General features: G+C 39.8%; 1 protein-coding gene across 13 annotated transcripts in view; it reads right to left on the reverse strand.

Annotated features, from left to right (window-relative positions):
• PRKG1 (protein kinase cGMP-dependent 1) overlaps nt 1-19,365 on the reverse strand; it is a 466,091-nt gene that overhangs the window by 112,237 nt on the left and 334,489 nt on the right. The gene's annotated exons all lie outside the window — the stretch shown is intronic.

The raw sequence follows: 19,365 nt of genomic DNA on the forward strand, positions 1-19,365 counted from the left end.
TATCCTTAATCTGGCATCTCTATATGGGAAATTATCTTCTACTTCCATAAAAGGAAGAAAAAAAAAGAGCAAAAAGAGGGCTATAAGGTCAACTAAAGTACTTCAGTTTTAAAAGCATAAAACATTTTATAAATTAGCTTGCATTCCTCTGAGATGCCCTGGCTTAGAAAGGCAGTATCTTTATCTGTAAAAAGAGACTTTGCTCAAGGACACATTCTGGGGTTAGTTTAAAACCTAAATCTTTTTGTAATATTTTTGTAGCATCAGAGCAATAAGCCAACAGCACAAAAGCCTCAGACTTTCCCAGTGATCAAAATACTTTCAACTCCCTTAGGAAGAGGGATCTCTCAAAAAATGCCAAGTTATTTACATCTTTCTCAGAGTCTACAGGATCCTACCTAGAAAGGCCACAGGATGCAACATTTAAGATTCAAACATATAATGTGATGCATATTGATCAACTCCTTGGCTCTCGTGGGCTCTCCTGAAACCCATGCAGATTAGATATATTCCCCTTTTCATTACAATAAAAGACTGGGCTCAGTAGCTTTTTGAAGCAAATAGCTACAATAATCCCTGTTAAATGCCAGCCTGTTTGTTTAAATTAGATCTGTTGGTATTCTTTCCCAGGCAGTTTTTTGAAGGCAGAAGCTACAGGTTGCCATTTAGAAAGTGCAGATTGGACTTGCTGAAGAATTTCAGAAAAACTTCATTCAGAGAGTTGTACAGTTCTGCAATAGATTAGCTGGTGACTGACTCTCCATCCTTGGGGGTTTTCAAGATTAGGCTCAAAAAGGCAATGATGAATTTGATCTAGCACTTGCAACAGCCCCACCTGAAACAGGTGGCCAGATCAGAGACCTTCCTTTCAGCCAACATTCATATGTTTGTTTGTTTGGTTTGTTTGTTTGTTTAGTTGGTTGTTTTTACTCTATCTCTAGGTACCAGTTCCTGTATGCAACTTCTTCTTTTCCCCAATAAATTCAACTACTTAAGAGCCAAGTAATACAATGGTTACTCTCTGGATTAAAATGAACTTTTACTTTGGCACTAACAACTTTCAAAAAACATGGTGCGAACTCCAGGTTACCTAAACAACAGGAACCAGATGCCTTTTTATGCCAGCCTCCCGGTTTTCCTTAAGGCAGATATATTCAGACAAATCTTGAAGACAGTACTAAGAGAATTTTAGATGAGGACTGTAGATGCAAGATAGGAAAGAATATCACAGCTAGAGTCATCTTTACTTTAAAAGCACTACATTAACCTATGGTAATATAAGATATTGGAAATACCCAGATTCAAAACAAAGTAATATTGAGTTTCGAATCCATTCCATTTCTTTTTGAAAAGTCTCAGCCATTACCGGAGGAAATTTCAAAATGTCCAGGGGTCAAGATATTAAAATCACAGGGAAGCCTTCACCAGCAGATAGAACATATTACCTCGCAGTGACCTGCAGGTGATGGAACGAAGATCTACTCCACAGCTTTTGCATAAAAGCTTGTGCATACTTTCTGCAAAATCCTTTTTGGCTATTTATGGACTGATGCACAGACTATACTCTTTTTAACCTCCAAATACATCCATCAAGCTTTGCCTTGCTTAATTACTGTCTTTTCAGCGCAGAGAGAAGATGCTCTTGACCACTTCGCAATTAAGTGTGTAGAGGAGGTGGCTCTAGGAGCTGTATGTCTTCAGTCTGTCAGCTCCTTGGCAAAGAATTGTATATGTTTATTTCTTTCTGACTTAATTTCAGTTGTTTTTTAACCTGTGTCACATGTGACCCTATCTAGTCAAGTGTAGAAGATGAAAAATAATTTTGAAAATTACTATGGAGGACCAAAAGAAGTTCATCTCCATACCTGACATCACCATCCCTATTGCAGCATGTTGCAAAAGTCATTCAGGCACTGCAGAAGAAATATTCAAGAATTAAAAATATGGGTATCCTCACAGTAGTGCCTTTTGCTGAATTTTAGCTAGATTATTATTGGGCTTTTGCTGATGGTACTGATTCTTCACTCAGAGTTGACTTGGGCCGGTGACAACACTGAAGTTACCTAAGAGAATAGATAACTTAATTTGGAAGAAATACTAATACTCATCATCCCTCTTTCTGTATTTAACACTTAGCCCCTCTTGCCAAGTTTATATCCTTATCAGTGGCTTATGGTCTCTGTTTGAAAGCAAAAAAAAAAAAAAGAAAAAAAAAGTCAGACTTATGTTATCGCACAGTTCCAGACAAATTCTTTGTGAAGTTCCCAAACCTCTTTTACCTTAAATTACACTATAGAATGGGAAAATAAAATAGCACCTAGGATAAATGATGATTAACCTCTTTTAATAGTCATTATCATCTTTATAAGATCATGGCAAAAAATATTTGAAAGTGTTCCAACTTCTTCCCAGTTCTATAATTGAAAACATTTTTTCCACTTAATTGTAACATGATTGAGGAAATAATGAAATTTAGCAAGTGCCTTAAAGATAGGCATTTTATAGCTTTAGACTTAACAAATCAAGAACTTGATTTTAAAAAGCCCAGAGGCTGAGGAAAAGAAAAAAAAAGAATTTTACAGTAATATAAAAATTATATGAATTTAAATCTCTGCCAGCCCCTTTAGCTGCCACAGGGAAATTGCTTCATTAGGGAAGTTCTGCCATATAAACGTTTAACATTTGCTTCAGCCTGAACAAACCTAGACAAAAAAATGAAACAGATGTTGACCACAGCCTCAGTACCTCATCGATGTGGAGGAGAGTTGAGGTGAGGGCAAAATACTGGGGACAGCCGCATCCCCACCCGGCCAGTAGAGCTGAACAGCAGGAAGCTCTCATATACCTCCCTAGCTCTCCACAACGCTTCAAGGACCAGTTTTATTCCAGTCTTCTCTCTCACTGCTTTTTGTAGCAATTTTGTATAGGAACAGGAATCATGAAGGTATCTTGATGGGTTAGAAGAGACCAGGTGAGAATTTTTGCATTCACAACAGCAAAGGAGTAGTGCAGAGCTGTGGTGGGAGGTGGGACAGCAAGCAAGGAGAATTGCATCTTTTCCATTTTCTTTTAGAAAAGAGAAGAGCAGTGAGATATTGGGCAGAGAAAGGAGACACAAGCTTGACGAACGACTGTCAAGGAATGAAAAGACAGCTGTAGGACTGTTGTTTACTTAGAGAGATGGCAGAACGGGGAAGACAATCATAATTAAGGAAATCAGCCTGGCTGCAGGATTTGTGCCAGGGTAGTTTGGCAGCACAAGAGCAAATGGGTTTGCGGATAAAGACCTTGTGCTTAGAGGGCAAATAGAGAGAGGAGTCTTGGAGCCTTAAACCTGAAGAGCATCACCTGCTGCAGGGCTGAGGGGACAGGGCTGTGGGTATGAAAGGAGAAATCCTGGTGATCACAAATCGGGGCGGACAGGCTCACAGCCAGCCAGAAGACTACTAACGGAGCTGATCCAGTAATGATGCTTTAATAGGGCAAATAACTCAGTACTGGAAAAGGCAGCATGGTCCAGTCCGTCATGAAAAGGTCCAGAAACAAAGGGTTAATCTCAATGCTGAGGCTGGGCTCCTTTTTCACTTTTATTGACTGGGCAGCCTGACACACTGAAGAAAGCTAAGGCTTCCATAGCCACTGAAGTTCTCTCTTTAGAAACAAAAACAGGTCTATTTTATTTGAACAGATTACTTGTATCCACTTGTTAAATTATTTGGCATAGCACAGAAGGATTATTCCTGAGACAAGCATTAACATTTCTAAAATACTGTGTAAAGACTGAGGTCCACAGAAGTGCACACTATCCCCTTAAATTTCCTTTACTGTCATCAAATATTTCCTTAAAAGTCATTAACTAAGAACACGATTCCTAAATTCTTACTTCAATCAAAACGACACAACCAGCATCTGAAGAGGCATGCATAAGCTGAAGATAGGTTGGAATTTTAACTTCTTTTGTACCTGAACTACTTTGAATATCACAAAAAAGCAATTGCTTTTGCCACTCTCAATTTTCAGGTGTAATATCATTTTCCTTCTTCACACTTCATTGGAGCACGCATTAAGGCAGCCTTCAGTGCACAGGGTATTTTTCCCCATCTGGGTAGATACCCCTTGGGAACAACAACAACAAAAAGGTAAGATAAAAAACATCGTTTATCAGGCCACTATGGAGTGCCACAATAATAAAACATCCTTTAAGTCCTGTTTGCAAGGCTTTGCAGCATCCTAGCTATGAAGGTTAGGGGAGAGCTTGGCAGCACAGCTCCCATTCCAGCCATGGAGTCAGACCAGTTCATGCACTGTCCCACACAACTGGCACACTTACAGTTCATTCCTGGGTTAAATTCAACTTTAAAATGGAAACCCCAAACCCTAGGTGAAGTTTTTAAGGGTCATTGGTTCATCCTAGCAAAATATTAGTAGGTCATTGATGACCTACAATAAGGACCATTTCTAAATAATGCTGCAGATAACGTGAATCTTTTGTGTTAAGTAGCTAGATACCTTAGGCAGATATTTACATCAACGCTGTATATAAATAATAAACTCTTAATAGGAAAAACATTTCTAAAAACCCACTTTCTACTATTTATTATGAAAGCCAAACATAAAGGTAACACGAGCTTTGCACATGAAGTCCCAATGCTGTAATAGGAGCACCATAGCATCTTTCAAAAGCTATGCTCAGATTTCATGTTTGCCTAAAATAAAACCTGACTTTGTTCAGGGATAACACAATCTGTTTATTTTTAAATGTTAAGGATGATATCTGCAGTTGGTGTCCATGATCCCACTAGCTATACCGGTTCCAGCTTCCCTTGTGGAGCCTGGCACTGAACTGGGACAAGCCAAAACCGATGTATTTGCTTTAATGTGATGAATACTTCAAAGCTTAACTGTATAACTCACAGTAACAGCCAAGGACACTTGCTTCATGTTTGGAGGCTGCAACTGAAAACAGAGCTGGTAGAGCTCGATTTTGCATCACCAACGTGAACAGTCTCACTGCAGTCTTGAATGGGGAAAAGATCTATTCCAAGACTTAAAAACAATGCTAGTGACAGGAATTAATTTCAAAGCAGTGGTCTGGTAGACAGATAACTGTCAGGAAATAGAAATATATATGATCTAAGAATAGTATACGGTCTAGAAAACTCCTTGTACATACGGAAGGAGAAAAGCAAACCTTAAGAAACCAGGTCCAGCAGTCTTGCAGCCATCACCCAACCTCGACATGCATCTGCTCTGACAATAAAGCTATTTTCAGAGATGGTGGGCACCGCAACTCACCTCTTGGCCCCTTTGGAGAGATTTCAAAGCTGCCAGCCCAGGTAACATTTCCTGTGATGGGCTCATGCCTGCATTAGGAATGCATTTGAAATCACTGGTTTACGGGACATACTTCCCATCGCTAGTACAGCCAGCACTTGTGGGCCATATCCAGTGGTTAGACCCACTCAGACTGAAAAGCTCTCCTCTCCATAACACAGCTGTGAAAAGCTAAAAGCCAGCTTTTAACTGAAAAAGGTGGATGTAATGAACAGAGGCTCATCCCCATGTTGCTATCAAGCTCATATTACATGTTCAGCGATTCTTTGCCGATGGCAAGGCAGATATGTTTTTCAGGGTGACGTACCATGAGCTACAAAGGTAATTAGTCTACTCAGAAATCGTTAAATGCATCCGCAGAAATGATTCTTTCTTCAGTTTATTAGCTAGATGGGTCCACACGATCTGAATGGTTTTTCTGCCACAGGACACAATACCTACAGAATTCCACACTGGGTTTTCCACAGCTGTGTTCAGCTGTTTACCCACCACCCTCCCCTACAATGAGCCATGCTAGGCGCTCTCTTCAACAGCAAATATCTCCAGCACATAAAACTGTAAATGTCTAATGCGCTCTGGGAAAAGGAGCTGCTTCTTTCACAAAGACAAGCCACAAACGAAAGAGGATTTCTTATTGCATGGCTTGATAAATATTTTTGTGTATTACAGCAGAGTGAGTAAGCCTTCACAGCCCACTCAAATATTTGCTTTGGTCCCCACTTCTTGGGAAGATTTGGTTTGCGTTTGTGCTTTCCGAGTTCGCCAACTCTCCTGCTTGCTTGCAGTCGCTTCCCGTCCCATAGGCATCTGTGTCTGCCTAGCGCCTTTGCAGCCTGAGTGCCTCTGGGGATGCATTAGTGGTGCCACCGGCTGGCAGGCAGTTGCTGAAAAATAAACAGGTTCAGCAGCCTGAGGAATAATAGCAGGGCCATGGGTGGGGATGCAGAAGGATATAAATACAGCTAAACACCAGGAGGAAACAGCTTTGTTTGCTTCATTAAGTTTTACATGAGAAGTGCCAGGGCAAGCTCAGGTCTGGACAGCGATTAAATTCCCCTGCTCCCAGGGCAAACGGGAGATCATCCCTGCTGGAGGGCATGTGGTCCCAAACCTTGCTCTGTGTTCTCATCCAGGAAAAAGAAGCAAAGAGACTGGCTTGTGAAAAGTTCAATTATTTGCAGAAATGCTCAGGCAACTGCTCATGGGATGAGCTGTAACTTTGTGTGAGGGCATCCGATTCTCCTGTCTAGACTTCAGCAATACAACTGTCAAGTCTTTAGGGAACAAACGATGCTATATCTCTATAGCTCTGCCAGAGAGAGAGGTTTTAGCTCATCACCTCAGACAAAACAAGGAAACAAACCCCCCAAAATCCACAATTGCATACTCCAGGCTCAAGCAGATTCTTAAACTGCATGCCATGAAAGAGGGCATTGCTCTTTTGATGTCTTATTACCAATTTCAATGAGCATTACTTGAAAAGGGTGATCTTAAAATGGTCTTTTAATATAGTAGAGTTCCTAACAAAATAGAATTAAATAGGCATTCATGCAGACAAATAGCCAGCTCCAGTCTCATAAATATTTCATCCTTAATTTTGAGCGTGTCCATGGCAGTTAACTACGTTACATAACGGTTGGACGGACGTAACATGAAATCTGGAGAATAGATGTTCATCACTAGGCTTCCTACTGGTAGTACTTACATGCAGCCACTCAGAGAGTTGTTTTTTTTTTTTTTTTTTTTTTAATCCCAAAGGAAATAAAGCTGACCTCCATTAGGCTGCTGAAAGTGGGGGGACCCTGTGTGGCCCAGCTGTCTGCATGTCATGGATAGACGGCAGCTCCGGAGGGGACAGACCACAGATGAGTTCTGGCACAGGATTAATCACTCCTTGGAAGGGCCACTGCATCCCTGTAAATTATAGGAACGTCTACCGACTATTGACCCCTAAGCAAAACGTTGGTGGCATGTGCAGCACGTTGAAAACATCTATAAATTGAAATGGACACAGATTATTTCATGGTGTTGCAGGGCTATGCAATCCATCTGACTTTACTTAAGTGCTAATCTAGTTTTAGTGTTCCTACATTTTATTTCTCTTCTTAACTCACAGCCAAGTGTTTTGCTGTTAGCAAACCCAAGGTCATTTGCATTCCTAGTTCGTTGTATGTAGGAGATAACCTGTAGCCAGTATCCGATGCTGAAAAATGTCAGGGCTGTGATCCTGACCTGCCAGAGAGTTCAGAAAGGGAACTGGTTGTTCAAGGATGACACACACACTACAGAAAAGTCATTTTAAAAATAGCAAGTCTGTAATGGTGTAGATTTGCTTTCCCCACAATGCTGAGCAACCTGGGTAACATAAGTTACATTGAAAAGTGATTGTTGTTCATAATTTTAAATATGCAAATAAGATTAAGAAAATAATTATATGCACTACATACAAACTTGCACCAACTTGCTCTTACACAGGTGGGGGCTTAAAATTACTGTACTGTATATGTATAGTATATGTATGTATATTATATATAGTATATTTAGCCATATTTACTATATGGCTAAATCTGGATCATGTTAGAATCACCAGTTTAAATGGCCAGTATTTGAATTATTTGACATTCAGAATGGAAGTCATGAAAATACATTACTCTACAGTTTAGAGGTAGAATTATTTTAATATGCTACAACAAGGAACATTCTATTATTTTGCATCACAAGGCTTAAATATTAAATATCACATATCCTGATGATGCCTTATAATGATCACAAAATGACTAGACACAGCATCCCAATATCAGGCTATTATGCATCCTTGCAGAAAGACAGCCAATTTTCTATGCATGACAATTTTATAAATGACAGTTATTTTAAAGGGAGTTACAAGCCTGACACAAAAGGCCAAATCTGGCCCCATTACAAAGAGAAGAGAAACCACATTGCGTTGTGCTGTACCTGAGCTTGTCCATAAATTAAGCCCCTTTCACTGTAAAGCAGCCATCGCAGGAAGAGGCAAAATCAGGCATTGTTTTGTGAATGCCATTGGGCGCGCTGATGCTCAAAGATGTACGTTTAAAGATGTGCAAGGCTGCTTAAATGATTCAGGAGCTGGACAAAGACAAAATATGCAGCATGAAAGCTTTGCTCTTTTTTCCCCCCTGTGATTACATATTGTGGTAAAGCTGCCCTGAGGGTTGGCTAACATGAATTAACTTGTCTGCATCGCAGGCAGGTGCACAGAGCAGCCGACAGGCTGAGAGTTCATGCACAGCTCACCCTGCAGTTACTCCGACTTGTGCTTCTGCATCCCCAGCAGAGATGTATCTATTTATTTTAAGGGACCTGGGAGAGAATTATAAAGCTGTGCTGCATTGTTCAGTTTCACTTAATGCTTATAAATCTGAACAGAGCTAGCAGGAGTATTTTGGTGGAAATATTTTCCCAACAAAACATGATTTCCTCTGGAGGTCTTCTACAGGCATTTTTAATTCCCTCCCTATTAACACGTTTGTTTGCAATTATGGCTTTTTTCCCCCAACTAGAAACATCTGTCATAAACCAGCATTTCGGCATTTTGACAAATGCATGACCATTTTGACATTTTAGGATAAAATGTTCTGACTTCAAATACCAACACTTTAAAAACAATAATAAAAAAATTACCACAATTTGTTGTGGGACAGAAATTAGCGCTTTTCTCTCTTTTGCATAGCACAGGTACTGTTTGCAAAAAACACACTAGTGCCATAAGCCAAGGGGAAGAGCTTGGAGGACTCAGTCAGCACTAGAAGAAGCCTTCCATCCTTCCAGGCTACTTCAAATTCTCTAAACAAGAAAAGTAAATTGCAGTCTCAGGTTCATGCTCTTTTAATAAGCAAGAATCACCAGATCTGATCCCTGCAATCATTTCTATCACTAACCAGTATCACTCTTCAAGAGGACACACCCCCAAACAGTGCTGTTTTAGAACTTTAATAAGAACGTGTATTTTATATATGAATGGTGCTCTAGCAGCTTAGATATCTAACAAAAAGTAACAACACAATACCTCTATGGTATTTCCTGTGCATTACCTATTTCAGCAACAGGGTTTTTATTCATACTCTGAAATAATGCTAAGTTATAAAGGCATCAGAAGAAAATTCAAGAACAGGCACCGCAGTAAGTGTAAGCAAATACATTCATAACAATAAAACCCTTGTAATTCTGCTTTCCTCCATCTGGCAAAATCTTGCTGCCCAATGTTATATATATTTTAACCTCAGCAGGAAGAAGAGTGTATTTGCTCCGTAGGACCGTATTCTCAAAGGAAAACAAATACACAGTTTCAGTTCCCAGGGTATGATTCAGTTGTAAAAAAGCCAGAACTATTAATAATCTGTGCTCTTATAAACTAATGATTGTTATCTTTAAGACTCAGAACAACCTGATTATTAACTTCATTTGAGTCATGACTCTGGCTCTGAGCATGACTTCCCTTGTAGAAATTGAAGCAACTTTATTTATATATTTTACGTTAAAAGAAGAGTAGTAAAACAGGCATTTTGAATTTATAGCCAATTATCTCCTAATGGCTATTTTTTCCAAAAGAATATTCCTGTTTGATAGACTAAATAAAAAGCCAGATATTTGTTTTCTTTCTCTTAGACAATGCAAAAAAAACCAACCAACCAACAAAAAACAAAACAACAAAAAAAAAGCACAGATTTTATGTTCAGGGCTTCTACTGATATGATTGTCTTTATTCCTTCAGTTACGGATGTATTTTCATGATTATGTATTTTATGTAAACAGGCTTCTGCAATGCAAAGTAGCTACTCAAAACGCAGCACAAGGCAGGCAATTGATAAGGCACAAAAGACTCCAATTCTGGTGTTCACTGATCTTGCTTAAGTATATAATCATTTGTTTTTCCTTCTTAATGCACTGTTTACTGTCGTTCAACTGAAATGGTTTTTGTTCAGCATTATTACAAAATAAAGCTGCAACTGATTTCCAAGTCAATTGCCCTGAAATTCTAGAAATGTGAAAGCAAGATATTTGACAATGGAAAATCAAGCAGCTGAAACCCCCCCGATTCATAATCTCATCGCTTAAATCCAACCCTACTCAAGCTTTTTAAGTGATCATTTAAGCAAAGACATTGAAAAAGCCTGTACGGGTATGATTTTTAGCTAATTACTTTGCTTTTTCTGCTTGAAAGTGTGGATGTATGAGCACAAACAGTGGTCTGCAGAACATCTCTTGCTGCCATGCACAGCTTTAGCAAGTATCACACAACCAGGAAGGAGATGTCTGAAATCTGGACAAGTAGCTATGTACTTCAAAACATCTTCTCTGATACAGCTAGGAGAAGACATAGACAGACCATCATTGCTCTCGAGATAGTTTTGTTTGGGAAAAGTATTTGGCATAGGAAGTCAGGTAAGAGACACATTTAGATAACACGATAGAAGTCATCTTAAAACCAAAGAGTACAAAATGTGGTACCAAAAATTGTATGTACTACTCTCCTTCTTCTAACTCACATGAATTAAAACCAAAGAGTACAAAATGTGGTACCAAAAATTGTATGTACTACTCTCCTTCTTCTAACTCACATGAATTAGATGATTTTGTAATTCCTCTCCTTGCTGTATTGCTTTGGTCCTAAAGAAAGCCTTTGTCTATGCAAGCCTGGGAGAGTAACTCTTGGACACCTAGCCACTGGAAGCAAATCTAAAAAGCTGCACAGCTTTCAGGCAGAAATGAGAAAGGCCACCATTACCTGCTTCACTAAGGAGTTAGCAGCTTTCTGTATCACTAGAACATGAATTAGTAAGAAGAAACAAACAAACAAAAAACACAAACAAAACCCCCACAAATTATTGACTGAATAGGTGTTTGTAAAAATGCAGAACAATACTGCAGATACCTCTAGTTCCAAAGAACTTAATATAAAAATTGTACTTCTTGTTAAAGTGGGAGTGAGGTCCAGAGATCTTAGTAACTTGTTTAAGATGCTAGAAAATGTAAACATAGTACAGAAAAACTATTTGTCTTAATACTAAATGACAGACTGTTGAGCTCTCTGCAAATCAAGAAGCCAACTGCACATCTAAGAACTGGGAGGCATCTCATGAGAGGAGCAGATGGCCTGTTCAAAAAAAGAGCCCCTCTGCAAATGGCATTTCTTCTCATCTTGCATACTTAAACTGTGGATCTAGTTGCCACAGAAGGCCGCGGATTTTAAAAATACTTGCATGAGTTTGAAAGTAAATTGAAAATCCATCAAGGACTATAGATTAAAGCCACCAGCTCTGGTTCAGAACATTCTTGCAGGTTTTGGCTACTCTTACAGATAGGCCTAGATGGACCTTTGGTTTCACCCTGGTGTAATCAACTCTATATTCCTATTTAAGACAGCAAAAATCAATAATATCAATTAATTCCTGTTTGAAAAGCATAATGCAGCCTTCATCTCTGTAGCCACAACACACCGCTCGCAGGCAGGGTGCCGTTAAAGCCAATACATCTTGTCCCTGCTTCCCTTTATCCCTTCATTTCTCAATATGCTACTTGTCGAAGATGACATGGATTTAAAAGGAACACACTTATTTTTGCCAGGTGACAAAGCAAGGCTACGTTTTTGTAGCCGTGAGTTCAAGCCTGTGTAACAACAACCGGCGCAAACCTGCCTGCTCTCTTTAAAGGCTTTGGATGAATCCCTTAATTGGGAGCCTCGTCCCTGCCGGACCTTCCACGAGCATTATGAGCTCCTGGCAACCAGCTGAAGACACTGGCAGCACGCTCCTGCGCAAGCCAGCATAATACTGGCTGGCATTTTATGAAGAATGCAAAGTGTGAAGCATCTGTATCTGTAGAAAGCAGAGAGACTACTACATCAGCAACCAATACTTGCTTGCAATAAAGTAATTAAACAGATTGCAGAGGCCCTGATGAAGATTTCATAATTTACTTTGCAACAGCAGTTATCTTTTTGGGTATCAATCAATGAAATAACTTCATCTGTGCCAGAGCAATTCCCTGCCTGAGGACCTTGAAACCAGGACACCCGAACACCAGCAGCCAGCCTGGAAATGGCACGGCGACATTTTAATAGCGTTTAATTAACGTCGTGGTGTGCACTTAGGAGATCAATCAGACCACCCAGCCACCTCTCCAGACTCGAGCAGAGGCCAGATGCCTGCAGGACAAACGTGAGCCCCACAGGGAAGCATATGGTGATGTTTTTGAGGTGTCCCTTTGCCTCCTCACTTCCAGCTGTCTGGGCTTTCAAGCTCTTGCCCTCCAAAACCTCCAGTGGGGTTTCATTTCAGGGTTTGGCCAGCAGCTTTCTGAATCCTTTAAAAGCTTCTGGCATTCCCTGTGCTGCAAGGTGATGGGTTAAACTGCTTGGTGTCGTACTGCCTGAAACAGGACTCCCCTCTGATTGTTTTCAAGCCATTATCTGAGCGCTTTATTCAACACCCCCAATTTCCTCTGCCATCAAAACCCATCAGTCATCGCTCCCCTCTATCTGCTCCCAGGCCTCCCATGGCATTATGGGCACGGATCTATCTTATTAGGGGAAGACGACAGGAAATAAGGCCATAATGGCTGAAATACGTTTTAAGATTGCCCAACGCTTGTAATGAATGTAAAAAGCAGCTGATGTAATGGATGAAATAACTTCCTGCTGGTCCTTAGAGACTCTATGTCGGATCCACAATCAGTGAACTATGCGCACAGCATTGCAGGGGCTGGATGTGAGAAGGGCTGTGAAATGCCTGGGATTAAAAGAAAGTCTCGTTATTTATCAATAAAGGTGATAAACTGTGCTTCCCAACTTGCTACTTCTGATAAGTTGACAGAGTTTCAGTTCTGTTGCCCTACAATACACACAGCCTCCTTTTATGCAAGCAGCCACCTCTGGGAGCTTATATAGATCATATGGAGAGGGGTAAAGAAAACTGATTTAGCTGTAAACACTAAAAACCAAGAACTCAGAAAGCAGGACAGCACAGAGCTGGTACACAGCAGATCAAATGCCTCCGGAAAAACCAAAAAGATTGGTACTTCCCCTTGGAGAAGCAGAAATTAAACTGTTGTCCTGTAACACCAACCTACAATGAGACTTCTCTCTGCCACCTACAAACTTGCACGATCGCTGAGGAATGCCACAGACATTTCTAGTCTCCATTCCCTGCTCCTTTTCTGAGAAAATTCAAGGCCATGAGGCTAATAGGTCAGCGGATAGTAAGATTTTAGTAGAAGCAAACGTGAGCAACGTGTCCAACCAAGATGAAACACGACTCTTGTGTTCCACTGGGAAGTTCAGTCAAGGACGTTGAAACGGTTTTTCTAAACACAACTGGTCAGGCACAGTGAGGGCTGAGAGCAATGACAGGGCATTTAGTAAATTAGAACTTGTTAGATATGTCCCAACAGGTGATTTGTAGCAAGGAGAAGTTTGTGCATGTCAAATGAAGGGGTAAAATAAGAAACATTTGACAGCAAAGGATTATGAAATATACTGTTTACTGTGAGAGTGAGGATTGGTTTTTGAACGGGAGCATCCATTTTACCATAAATAAATAAATAAAAATTATAAAATGTAACAAAACTAAAAATAATAAAAAAATAAAAGACACTCCAGCCTATACTTTTCAGGCAAAGACTGGTTCTGTCTCTTTGAACAAACTGAGCAAGGAATGCCCACCGGAGGGAATCCTTGACAAGCAATCAAGTACTTGGGTTGTGTAAATTGCAGTTGCTAATTCTGACCATAGGCTACTTTTAAACATCACTGTGCACAGTGCCTGCATCAGTAAAGGAGCAGGGCTCACGTATGAGCAGTGGCTCAGCCCCGGTGCCTGCCCAGACACAGGTGGGGCTCCATCCTCCTGCCGCAGAAAGCTCAGGATTTAGGACCTCACTTAGCCTTGGTGCACAAACATGCACAGAAGGTCGCAGGCAGGTTGAAGAGGCGCTATGTCTGTACCTGCACTCACAGTCTGCTGCTGCCACGAAGGCACGAGGATGATGAGTACTGCTTTCCCTTCTGAGATGGGAACCAGCGGGGAGGGAGTGGATGTTGTCTTTAGGATATGGATCCCCTTTTTTCTCACAGTGGCAACTTTGCACTAACCACAGTTTATGAGGAGCACCAGGCAAATCAGCCTTGCAAGCTAAGGACGGCAAAAAATTACCAGGCTCTACTCAGGACCTTGCCTTGCCTGTAGTTACACTTGCCACAATTTTGTGTAAGTCCCCATAGTTATTTCCTGATGGGCTCTGGCATTCACCATAAAAGACTGCCAAGGTTGCTGTGAATTGCATGGGACACTGAGTGTGGGGTCTTGCAATACAGAAAAGAGTATTTGAAGTAGACAGCATACAACATCCAAATTAGCTATTTTCTAACTGCTGAGAATCAGTCTTATTCCCTTATCACTTGAACCAAGTAAATAAATCCTTGTAGTCCTTTAAAAGCTATTCATGAGCAAAAGGGGAAAAGTGTTTCCGGAAAAACAGAAAAGAAACAGGTAAGAAGATAGAAAGTGAAGAAAGAAGATAGCAGGGTGGCAAGGCAGTCACTTAAACAGGCTTCCAGGCTTTGGCATTTAAGTTGTTGATTAAAACCAAATTATTGTGTTCTTATCTGGAAAAGGATTAGCGTAAAGGTCAGTTGAGCAGTAGCAATGGTATAACTACACAGGAAAAACTTAGCGTTAGTGCAGGGAGAAGACCAGGAACATTAGTGGAACCCCAGCACCCCTTGCAGTGTTTATACAGATTTAATAAAAATGATTTATTTGTAGGCTTGTTTGTAAACCCAGTCACAGCAAGAGAAAACAGCAATATTTTCAAAAAATAAATGAATCAGTTGCACTGTCAATACTCTAATGCCCTACTAATGTCTCATTCTCTTCTTAACTGCCAGCTACTAGACGTTTCAACAAGTTTTTGGGATTATATTTAGTTCCTGTATTAATTTAGGGAAAAGTAAAGGTCCAAGATTGCCAACTGATTTAAAGATGCATTAATATCTCCATGTCCACTACTGCTTTGTCCCTCACACCATCTTGATTCTTCCTGTCATAGTTTCTTCCACATGCACATAAAAAATAAACTAGTGCAAGCTGCTGTGACAGATTTTAATGGGAAATATGGTATAAAGTTTTTGGCTGGTCAGCAAGGAAATTTTCTTTTGGCACTACTATACACACAGATCATATGTTGTTTCACATATCATGTGAATTGCCAGCACACAAAACATACCACAGAGATTTTGGGGACAGTAGTTTCTAACAGTAGGACTGTAATTAAACAGGAGCCTTCAAGAGCTGGAGACACAAATGGGAAACAGCACAAATTCTCTTGAAAGGAAGATGTGCTGTTATGTCCTGAGAGACTGGTATTTCTGTACTCATTTTCCAACCATCATCAAGGTAACAAAAAATTCATATATCTGTTACAGCGAAGGAGCTCAAATGTCACTACAATTTGTCACCATGGCAGAGCACCTTGTCCATGACCTGAAGACCGGCATTCCTTCTTCACCCTATGCACCACCAGCATTAAAATAATAAAATAAAAAAAAAATCTACACTTTATTCTTTACAAACAAGGAAGAAGAGAGGACACCCTTTGGCTGGGGCTGTCTCAGCTGGGAGCTTCTTCTCCAGGTCTCATTCACAACCTCCAGTGACTGCCAGAGGCAGGAAGACTTTCCAAATTCTCACCACTTTTCAATACAGTATGCCTTCACATAATTAAAACCAGTTGCCAAGGCACTCTCATCTCCTCCAACAGGCTGTCACCCTGCTACGGAGGTGCATGTGGTCAAGTGGTTCACTTTGGCTTAACTGAAGTCGCAAAAACCTCTCTACAAGGCAAATGCACGTTTGAGGGGCTTTATAAATCCACATGATTGAAGATGATAAACTCTACGTGAAAAACAAATCATTTCATTACTTTCAAAGATACGTCACAAGGACAAACGAGCAAACTAAGCTAATTTCAAAATTCAGCTTTGTTTTAATAAACCTCTTTTGCCTAACAAGCATCTGCCTCAGCCACATTGAGCTGGCTATCTCTTGTGGTAACCACATTAAAAACAAACCTTTCAAAAACAACAGACTAGAAATACAGCAGAAAAGCACTGAAACAAGCTGCCATTTTCATCTCAGAATTTGAAAAACATCTCTGATAGAAGTGTTTAATATATTTGTGTAAGTTTAAAATCAAAACATGGCCTCTATCCCTCCTGTTACTTTTTTCAGTACTATGTGATTTCAGCATTTTTATTAATGTCAATGTAAGTATATGTTTATATATATGGTGAGCCCCATCTCAGCTTCAGCCAGGCACACTCACCCAAATTCTTCTGTTCTTGCCACCAGAGGCTTCAGGCCACAGTCTTTCGAGGTCCCCTCCTATAAAAGCCAAAGCGCTCACCAGAAAATCCCAGCTGTTGGACCTCAGAGTTGGATGCACTTGTCTCTAGCACTACTCAAAGTGTTATGAACCAAAGTGTTAGTATTTCTTTCAAAATCCCTCTTCTGTTCACCAAGACGGGCTCCCACACTGCCTCTCCAAAACATCAACCGCCTGTCATGTGCCATCACTATTTTGTCCTCTGGCCTGCAGCTCCTCCTGGATACCCAAATCAGGTGAAACCCCCGGCAGCCCAAATCACAGCTCTATTCAAATATACTATGTAATGTAATAGTACAGAAGCAATGGCTCAAACTGCTCCTTTTTTGGGTTGGCCAATGGGAAACCATTTCTGAAGGAGAAAGAGCCTTTTCATATGATCCCCCATATTTGCTTCTCTGTCCTCTTTTCTTCTTCCATCATTCTCCCTATGACTGTCCCCTGCAGACTAAGACGTTTTCCATCGATGCAGCACGACATGCTCTTGCTCAAGAATTCAGCTGCGACATCATCAAAGCAGCACAATTATTAGCCAGTTTTAGTAAAACATACATTAGCCACAAAGTTGCATCGAGTTTTTCTCCATTGCCTATTTGAATGAATTCTGTTATTTCCCTGTTGATATAAATAATTATCTTAAATGGCACTACGTTTTTTTTTCCAATTAAGAAAACATCCCAAAAAGTAACTAATTGCAAGTATACGTAAATGATGTGTTATTATACTGTAAATTATACATCTGCAATCTCAGATTCAATTAGCAATTAGCCAGGAAGGTAAGAGAGCAGTGTAATAGTTGGGAGCCATGAGTATTACTGTAAGATGATGTGGCTGATAATTTTGTGACTTGTTTTGTTCCTGCTGGCGTGGAATGGGATACTGTGGAGTAAAGTCTGCCATCTGGTGCAAGTGAGAAAAACAGAATAATGTATATCATCAGCAGGTTTTTATGTCAGTATAAACATTTCTATCAGAGACTAGAAGATATTTGTTATCCATCCTCCTACAGTGCAGCGATATGCAGAATCAGCACTGCAGCTATTACTTTATACTGGCCAGAAAGAAATGTCTTGAAGCTGTTACCATATCCTACACATATGAAATCATAACACCTGACCAAATAGCATGTAATGAAGCTGTTGCTGAACAGATTCCAGCAAAATTTTGAAAACTGAACCAAAGAAGAAGTGAAGAAAATATACTTAAGTTTCTTGAGTTTATCCTGAACTCTCAATCTTAACTGTATTTTACACATGCGGCAGAAGGCTTACGAAGTTGCTGAACAGTGATGTCTACACAGTCCTGAAAGTTACTAATTTACAAGTAATTTACTGAGTTGCTGGGTGCTTTACATCACAATGTTTTCACACCATTCATTTTAAATCGAGCTACAGAATTACTGAACTTACTAGCAAACTGGATGTACAGTACTTGAGATATGCTGTCTCCATATCAAAACCTATAACAAAATTAAGTTTTCCTTCCAAATTGAGAATATACTATCAATTATTAAGTTTCAGTTTAGTCTCAAAAGATAAACTTATTATGTATTGAATATTTAAATACATGCAGACAAGTATTCCTTGTAAATTATCTAATTTCAGACTGTGCCAGTCAGCCAAAAAAATTAATTTGAAATGCTGAGAAATTCTCACAGTTGTGTTGCATGTTACTAGAAATATTCAGGGAGGCAAGCTATGAAAATCCTTTTATTTGCCATATCTGGTCTTCAAAAGATGGTTTGTTTGGCACACTATTGCCTGTTCTCACTATTGGATTGACTGTCTCAAGATATTTGGTTCTTCTTTTAACATACCAGCACTGAGAGTCAAGTTTCTGTGAGACTCTTGACAAACAAAAATAAGTGTTTCTAGCTTATATATTTGTGGGTGAAATTTTAAAAATATAGTTCATCTCCACCTTAGCATTAAGAAAGTAACCAAAATAAGGACATTTATTTGATAAGCATATTATTTTAAAATTAATGTATAGATTTTCAGAGGCATGACAAGTTTTGTATGGGACAGGTAGTCCTGGCTGCCAGAAGGAACGGAAAAATTGGGCATCAAACATTCTGGCTTCCTTTTGGAAGAAGAGAGATTTATGAGGGAGCAAACACATGATACATTATCACAGCATCAATGAGAAGACCAATAGCTTTCATGCAGAGCTAAGTACTCAGAGTGGGATGAAGTGTTTGTCCATTAAGATTAACGGGTGCCCCACATTCCTGCATAAAGCACGCAATTTCCTATTCCCATTCTTATTCTTCCCATAGAAATAAAGTATATTTTTATAATCTATTGAATATGGATTTTTAGTTGCTATTCTTTTAGTTGCCCCAAGTCATCCCCAAAGGAAATTGCTTATGTAAAAGAGGTCACTCTCATACAATTACCACCTCCATCAACATCATATATACACAACAACACAATTTAAAAACCAGCTCCACTGCCCTGACTTCAGCTGTCTATCCCATGCAGAAGACCATGATGATCTCCTTTTGCCATACCTGAGAAATATGCCCGAGTTGCAAAACATCAAACATTTCAGATCTTCAAACATATGACAGTGCCAAGATATAATATATATATATTATAATATATATGA

This window comes from Cygnus olor, chromosome 7 (assembly GCF_009769625.2).
Source record: "Cygnus olor isolate bCygOlo1 chromosome 7, bCygOlo1.pri.v2, whole genome shotgun sequence".
NCBI classification, from domain to species: Eukaryota; Metazoa; Chordata; class Aves; order Anseriformes; family Anatidae; genus Cygnus; species Cygnus olor.